An 8,499-nucleotide genomic window follows, 5' to 3' on the forward strand; every position below is an offset into this window, starting at 1 on the left:
ATATACTGAAGTTACAGCCCATTGGATTTATCTGTCATCAGATACAATTCTTGTAACTGAGGATACTATCATACTCATCATCACTTCGCTGCCTTTGGTTTACACATTATATTTTTCATACCTTCAAACATTCTTCCTGAAATGCTGTAAAATGAACATGGAGGGTTCACACAGAATACCTTAGTGACTGGTACATTAAGTTTCTCTGTGGGTTATAATTGTCACGGACAGATAGAATTTGTTCCAGTGTACTCCTATGAAGGGACTGCTCAATACGTAGCAGTGACCTGGAAGGTTTTACATCTTTCTTTATTTGCAAGAGACAAAAATCAACATTATAGTTCAGAGGCAAGCTTCTGCATATTAGAGGATTTTGTTCAGGAGATGCTGAAGTTTCGCTGAAAGATTAGTACAATATCCCCCTTTCCTCCTCAGTTCAGGAACAGGTATATTCAAAGGACAAAATGTAAATACCTATTGTATATATTTATCTCCAGAATAATTGATTAAATTTTCAGGCAAACAAAATTATGATAGTCTGCAAGTCTTCGAAATGTCAAGAACAGCTTCCTTTCAATATTTGTATAGATGCCACTTGACTGCTTCAAATTCTGGGTAATTCTTTACTCAGACAATATCTGTCAGTCCAGTGGAAAGGGATTCTAAACACATTACTGAAGCCCTTGAGCAAGTCTTTTTCTATGTTGATGGCTGAGAAAACTGAACAGCACAATAGAATTTGATAAAAACAGCAATTATCATTGTCAGGAAGAAGTTTGCTCTGTCACGTGCTGAGCCTCTGAAACAACAGATTGATGAGAAACACACAGGAAACTGATAACTGGTGTTGTGGGAAACTGCTTTTCAAACTGAGCTTTAAACTTCATTTAACATCTGTTCAATCACAGAAAGTTCTAGAGCCTCTAACATGTCAAAAAAATAATACCAGTATACACATTTTAGCATACACTCGCTTCATGGTCTTGCATGCCAGGAGGCTCCCATACTTTTACCCAATTCCTACTGACGAAAGAGCAACTCAGTACTATCACCACTATTTCAACAAGTGAAAGAATGAATAGTAGTACTTGCTTTATTGTGGGATCAGGTATTCCCATTGAATTCTTCAGCAGTGACAAATGTGTTCATTTTGATTGCCTAAGTTTTCAAGTTGTTGAGCCAATTAATTACATACCAAGTGGTGGCAATAAGAGGCTCATAGATAGCAGTTATATTTTGTGAATTCTAGTGGCTCCAAAATGCTGAACATAAGTATCTAGGTACTTAACTTATGCTATTCACCCTACTTCTCTCATCCCTGGGAATGTAGCCATGTTTTCTAACTGTATGAAGTAAGCCTTTTTCTTAATATTTTTCCTCAGAAAGATTTATTATACTCCATTATCTCGAAACAAATATAATCATTTGCAAATATAAAAACCAGCCTTTCAGTTACCAAGTACACACCACAAAATAATGAAATATACCTTATTTTCATTTGATGCTGAAGTGCCATTACATTTAAGTATACCAATGCTTAAAGGAGTGTATCCGCTTAATGGTTTTTTAATCAAGGCCCAACTGTCCTATCTAGAAAGCATTTAAACACTGGAAATTCTTTTCACTTGCTTTAGTGGGCTTTGGATAACTTCCAAAATGACTAGACAAGATGACAGTTAAGCAGCCTGGCCCTGGGCACACACCCATTGCTCAGCAACAAACAACATCAGTGTGTGATTGGCACTGTCTGAGCTGAAAACAGGAAAAGGGGAGGGCAGAGTGCAGTGCTGACTCAAGTTATGTCAAATAGGGTTATGCATTTTGATACAAAGGCTCAACATAGTCCTGTGAACAGCAAAAAATATGCAGCTATACTTTCTGATTTCATAAATGAATTTGAGAATAGGTTTCAATATTGCAGAAGAAAAATCATCAATTTTTTTGTATATTTGTGACTTCATTTTCAGTTGATTTAGATACATTACCTGTGAAATTTCAAATCAAATGTATAGAGCCGCAATCAAGAATTCAACTCAAAAATTTGATAATGCCTTTTTAGTAGATTTCTGTAAGAAATTAATACCACAGAAAAATATCACTGCATAAGCACACCTTATTCACACCATTGCTTTTTGGCAGCGTGTACATTTTTGAGCACCTATTTTCAGGGATGAAAGTGAAAGTAAAATTAAATCGAAAATCTCTTATAAACACCTTGAGAACTCACTAACAATCGCAAGCACTTCCATTGAACCAGACACCGACGCATTCATTTCACAAAAACAAGGTTACATATCCCAACTGTTTGTTTCTCTATTTTCTTTATTTTTTAATAAAAATACAAAAATAAAGATTTCGGGGGGGGTTATATATCAACCAGTATATATTTTACACGTGGCCCAAGACAACTCCTTTTCTTCAATGTGGCCCAGGCAAACCAATAGTTCTGACACCCTTGTTGTAAAGTATCTTCTTTCATTCTCAGTAGTTGTTCAACAAAATAAAAAGTAGGCTTTTTTTCACTTGTCTTTCATCATGATTACTACTTTCATTTATCTTCATAAATGCTTGCTCACAGATTAATTAAAACTTCTTTCCTTCCTTCATATTTAAAATTCATTACCTGTTCAGATATTGGATTGTGGGGAAAGACAATGACTATGTAAGCTCATGTGTTCATTCTTATAATTTCTGTATCTGAGCATCCTCAAGATCAAGATTAAGCAATGAATCTACATACTTGCCATATACAATTCATGCTCTTTTTCTCTTCCCAGGGAAATGAATTACATACATAGCAGTGTTGTGCTTTTTTTCTGGTACAGAATTCACTGCCAGAATTTTATATTGGTAATTTTATTATTATTTTTTGGCAGATTATTACTTACTTGTTCCTCTAGAGCTACCATGAAATTAATTCCTTCAAGAATAATGGAAAGAAACCCCCTGTCCTTTCAGGCTATTCTCTTTGCTTTTTCCTGCTTTCATACTCTTTTGCAGCAATCCATCAAAGAGACATACAGCTTAACGTAGAAATGGAAGGCGCTGATAAATTTATTTTCATCAAACCAAGATAAGGACTTGATTTCTAGCAAGTGCATTAGAAAGTTTAATTCTGATTTTTTAAAAAATTGACAAAAGAAGGTAAGTCTTTTTCTAATTACATAAATGCTTACTTATGCTCACTTCACAGGACACTTCTAGATTCACTTTTTCATCCCACTGAAAAAAAAATTGAAATATGTTCATATGAAATAGGTATTTTGACAATATGCTATTGTAAGAATAAAATATATTCTAAATAACAAATTAAGCAGAATTCCAATTCTTTTCTAAGACTATTTAGAACTGCAACATTTCTCTGTAACTGCAGAGCTGAGAAGGTAAATCAGTTTGATCTACTTTCAATGTAATTTACAGTTCGCTGTATTTCGTACTTATTTCACACACAAAAAAGTTACAGTTGCAGCTCAGAAAAGAGACCAACGTTTGTACAGTATTTTCTGGGATATGTTTTCAGACTTTTCTCAATCTTTTAGAGACCCTACCTGAGATTGTTAAGAGACCCCCAGAAATGCTTTAAGGACCCTGAAGATACTGCTACTCCAAGTAATGACAACAATCAGAACATTTACTTGTGGCAAGTTTCTCAACAAGCTCAAGTGGCTTCTGACAAGCTATCCTCTGTTCTTAATCAATGAATGCTTAAGGATTTGGTCCCAGCTGACACCTGATTAGGGACAGTAAAACACATTTTTAGCTGATGTTAGGAGGAGATCTCTGTGGGAATTTTAGGTCTTAAGTGTCTCTGTAATTTTGGGAGTTTTGTCCTTGATGGTATTTCAATAAGAGGGTGAAGCTATCCAAGTTGTACAGGAATGTTATTGAATGCAGCTTCTGTCCCAGGTGAGCCTGAAACACAGGATAGAAAGAAATAGCCAGTTTTGTCAGTGGGAGACCTTGCAGCAGAGGGTGGAAGAACCCTATCAACTGACCTGAGCTGACATCTAAGGAGGATTGCTACTTTTCAGGGGCTTGCATGTAAGATATTCTTGTGTTCAAGAAACATTTAGATGTAGTGTTGAGAGACATAGTTTAGTGGGGTTATTGGTGGTAGGTGGATGGTTGGACTAGATGATCTTGTAGGTCTTTTCCAACCTAGCTAATTCTATGATTCTATGATTCTATATTTTAGACAGGTTACTAAGGGATCTAGCTCTCTGTTATCCTTTCCTGCTTTTCTATATGAACATTCATCAACACCGTCACTAGAGGTGACAAGGAAAGCTTTAAAAAGGACTTCAAGACTATGGGAGTAATGATCAAGTGCATGGTAAATGAGGCGACATGTCTTGAATTCTTCCAGTGAGGGGCAAGAACTAGAAAGATCCTGAGGATCAACAAATGTTTGTTCACCTGATACCAGAAATCTCCGAGGATTGACAACTGCTTGGAAAAATAGTCTTATCAAGAGTGGAAGAGTCTCTCTGCCAGTGGTCTGATCATTTTGAATAGGAATCACTAGAGAAGGAAGAGAATGATCAACAATCAAGTAAAATAGTGATGGACAAAATTATGTGAGTATTGTGGTTTAGCCCAGCAGGTAGCTCAGCACTGCACGGTTGTTTGCTTACTCCCTCCTTCCCAGTGGGATGGGGAGAGAACTGGGGGGGGAGAGGGAAGTAAAGCTTATGGGTTGAGATCAAGATATTTACTAAGACAGAGAAAAGGAAAAGGATAACAGTTATGACTATATCTATCTATGTATACACAAATGTATATAACAAGTGATGCATAAGCAATTGTTCACCATCCCTCCCCTCCTGCAACTGATGCCCAGCTAGGCCCCCAGGCAATGGAAGAGATAAAGATCAACTCTCACCCCCCTTCAAAACTCCTTCTGCATGCTGTCATATGATATGGAATATCTCTTTGGTCAATTTAAGCCAGCTGCCCTAGTTTTGTTCCTTCCCAGATCCTTGGGCCCAACAGCCTTGGCTCTGCTAAGCAAAAATCATAAACATCAATGTGTTATCAACATTGCTTTCTTCCAAGTACCAAAAACATAGGATCATACGAGACACTCTTTGTAAAGAAAACAATTCCATTAAGATAGTAAGTGGAAAGGATCTCAGAATTGACAAAACAAGGCTGAAGTAGTGTTATCTTAAAGGTACAGGTGTACAACTGGGTTCAAGGCCAAGAATATTCTGACTGATCAGTAATTCTTGCACAGGTGTATTCATCTGACCATAACCATTTCAAACACCTGCTATGTGTACTTCTGTCACTTAAAGAGCTTCTACATAACTGAGACTGGTCCTTTGAGGGATGTTTATTTCATTGGTGATGGTTTTTTGTTTGTTTTTGTTTGTTTGTTTTTGTGATAAGAATCATAAAATGGCTTGAGTTGGAAGAGACCTTAAAGATCACATAGTTCCAGCCCTTTGCCATGGGGGTCTGCGGTTTCCAGCCACTAGATCATGTTGCCCTGGGCCCCCCCCCAATCTAGTACAGGTTCCATTTCTCCCTTCTCATTTGTCAGAGGGGGTACACTCCCCTTTGCCTGTCTCTTCTGACTAATTTACTTATAGAACACTTTCTTATTATTTTTCACACCCCTCGACAGTTCAGTTCCATCTGAGCCTTGCCTTTCCTGATCCCATGTCTGGACGTCATCCCTGCATTCTTGGCCACACATCCCTCCTTGCACTACCTGTACATTTCTTTCTTACCCCTCAGTTTGACCAGTAGGTTCTTGTTCAGACATACTAGTTTCCTGCATCCTCTGCTTGATTTCTTATTCTGGGAAATGGAGAGCTCTTCTGCTCTCAGAAAGGTGTCAGCTGACAGCTCTGTTTCAGTCCCATGTCCCTCAAGATGGCTTCCCATCGAATCGAATTCAGTAATTCCTTAAACAGATGGAGGTTCTCTATTCTGAATTTCAGGGTCCTGACTCTATTTTTTTGCCAGGCCCATACTCCTTGAGATCACAAACTCAACCAGGGCATGGTCACAACAGGCCAGAATGCCTCCAGTCTTAACATCTTTAATGATCTACTCTGCAGGCGACAGCCTGTGAGTATGACACATGTTATAGCTGAAGTATGAAAACTTCTGCACAGGCACCCCTTGATCAGGTGGCCTGTAGTAGACTCTAACCACCAGATGCCCTTTGTTGGTCTGGTCCCTGATTTTAACCCACAAGCTCTCAGTCTGATCACACCTATTTCTCAGAGGCAGCTCTTTGCAGTCTATCCAGTTCTTGCCAGGGCAACTCCTCTGCCTCTCCTGCCCTTCCTATCCCCTCTAAAAAGCTTGTAGCTCTCAATCACAGTATTCCAGTTGTGTAATTCATCCCACTGCATTTCTGTGATATTATGTCATATACCTTCTGAACTTGTCTATACTCCTCTATTTTGTATGTTTTTCTCAGTCTTACCTTACACTTCAGCTCATGTGAGTATTTTATTCCAATTTTTTTTGTGAAGATTGAAATATTTCAGAAATCACCCCTACGTACAATGATAACTTTAAAAAATTAACTAGAAAATCTCTATCTTTTCTTTTTTCTCAGACAAAAGCAGTCATTTACACTGTAAGGAAATAAAAAATGACTTCGCAGATTGGTCTGCTGACTTTCCTGTTTTATGCCAAAATACACCCATTTGGCCAGGGCATTTAGAAAATCAAGTGATTAATGTTGAGACTTAGAAAATAAATGAAGAACAACTATGAGTTTTTAATATTTTCATTTATGTTGGTGACTTGCTTTTCCCCAAGTTAAACTTCATTATGATATTAATTGGAAAGCAGTTTTTGACTGCATTCCTAGAGATTGCAGAAGACATTTGTATAATAATAAGTAATTACTTAAATGCCAGAAGTTTCACTTTGCTCCTTCTTGAAAACCTAGGCATTCACTGAGATAGAACAACCAGAGCATAAATAGAAATATAACGTGAGATCTTCACTGTCCTGGAAAAAAAAAGCATACAACTTGAATCTTCTGCTCATATGTGTGTTCAGTGGGCATACTTGCAATTGGGAAGCAGTAAACATAATCTCTTATCAAACCAGGGAAACAAAATTTCACTTTATGAGAGCTGCACTTATTCAATGCATAAAGGACAACCACTATTCAACTTCTATTTAGTCAAGTTTTGGAAGGTACTCGTATTCCAGAATAATATTTAAAGAAGTTTCCAGAAACTTGAGAGAAAATCCAAAAGCGTGCCTAGTCATCCTCAGTCAGTATCTTCAAATTACTTCCCTGTTAATTTAGGTGCTAATTGCTATGGGACTACTACTGATCACTACTGATTAAAATATTTCACATAAAAGCCTATTTCAATATTCCGCTCACTGGGAAAGAGCTTAGGAATTGTTTGGAATTTCTGTATAGAGCTTAACTGTCAAAGGAGCCCAGTTCACATTTAGTAAACTAAATTATGGTCTGCAGCATAATTCCTTTTCTTCATAACAACACTCCATAATGAAAGATTCACACTTGAATTTTGTCTATTCTCTTTTATTAGTACAAAATGTCAAAATGAAGGATTTGTGGTTTTATAAGTTCAAAGACAACAGGGCCAACATTGCCTCCAAGTGGAGGGAAGAAGGAGGCAGCGTCAGGCAAAGAAGTTTTAATTTACTGAATCCAGTGACAAAACTCTGCAACTTGGATCATGAAGTTAGATTGAAAACCTATGTCTCTATTCTTTGTTAAGTCCTGAATCCATTCTTTATTTGAGCATCATTCTCTCTGTTAAGCCCTTCTACAGTAATAGTAATTTCTGACTAAGAAATTTTTGGTCTAGAAATCCTCCTGAATAAATCTATTTTTTAATTAAAAACAAAGCTTTATACATTTTTCATAGTTCTTCTGTGATTATGTGAGGCAAAAATAATATGGATGTAGTTTGAGGTGATTTCCTTCTTAGAACATTATCTGATATTGGGTCTTTATTTTTCCATTCATATTGCAGTTAAGGAAAATTCAAGGAGGAAAGTTTTTTGGAAAATAACATTACTAAGAAAATTTTTACATTCAGTAGAATGTTTGATGTGTATCATATTCTACTGTGTCTAAGACTGGGTGCCCAGCACAAGAAGGCTGTGGAGCTGTTGGAGCAGGTCCAGAGGAGGGCTACAAAGAGGATCAAAGGGCTGGAGCACCTCTCCTTTGAAGAAAGGCTGAGGGAGTTGGCCTCTTTAGCTTGGAGAAGGGAAGGCTCCAGGAAGACCCCATAGCAGCCTTCCAGTACTTAAAAGGAGCTTAAAAGGGGGAGGGGGATCGAATTCTTACACAGTTTGATAGTGACAAGACAAGGCAGGGAGGAGGTGGCTTAAAATAAAAGAGAGGTGATTTAGGTCAGATATTAGGAAGAATTTTTTTTACTCAGAAGGTAGTAAGGTGCTGGAACAGGCTGCCCAGAGAGGTTGTGGATGCCCCATCTCTGAGGCTTTAAAGGACAGGTTGGATGGGGCCCTGGGCAG

The sequence above is a fragment of the Numida meleagris genome, chromosome 1 (genome assembly GCF_002078875.1).
Source record: "Numida meleagris isolate 19003 breed g44 Domestic line chromosome 1, NumMel1.0, whole genome shotgun sequence".
Classification (NCBI taxonomy): Eukaryota; Metazoa; Chordata; class Aves; order Galliformes; family Numididae; genus Numida; species Numida meleagris.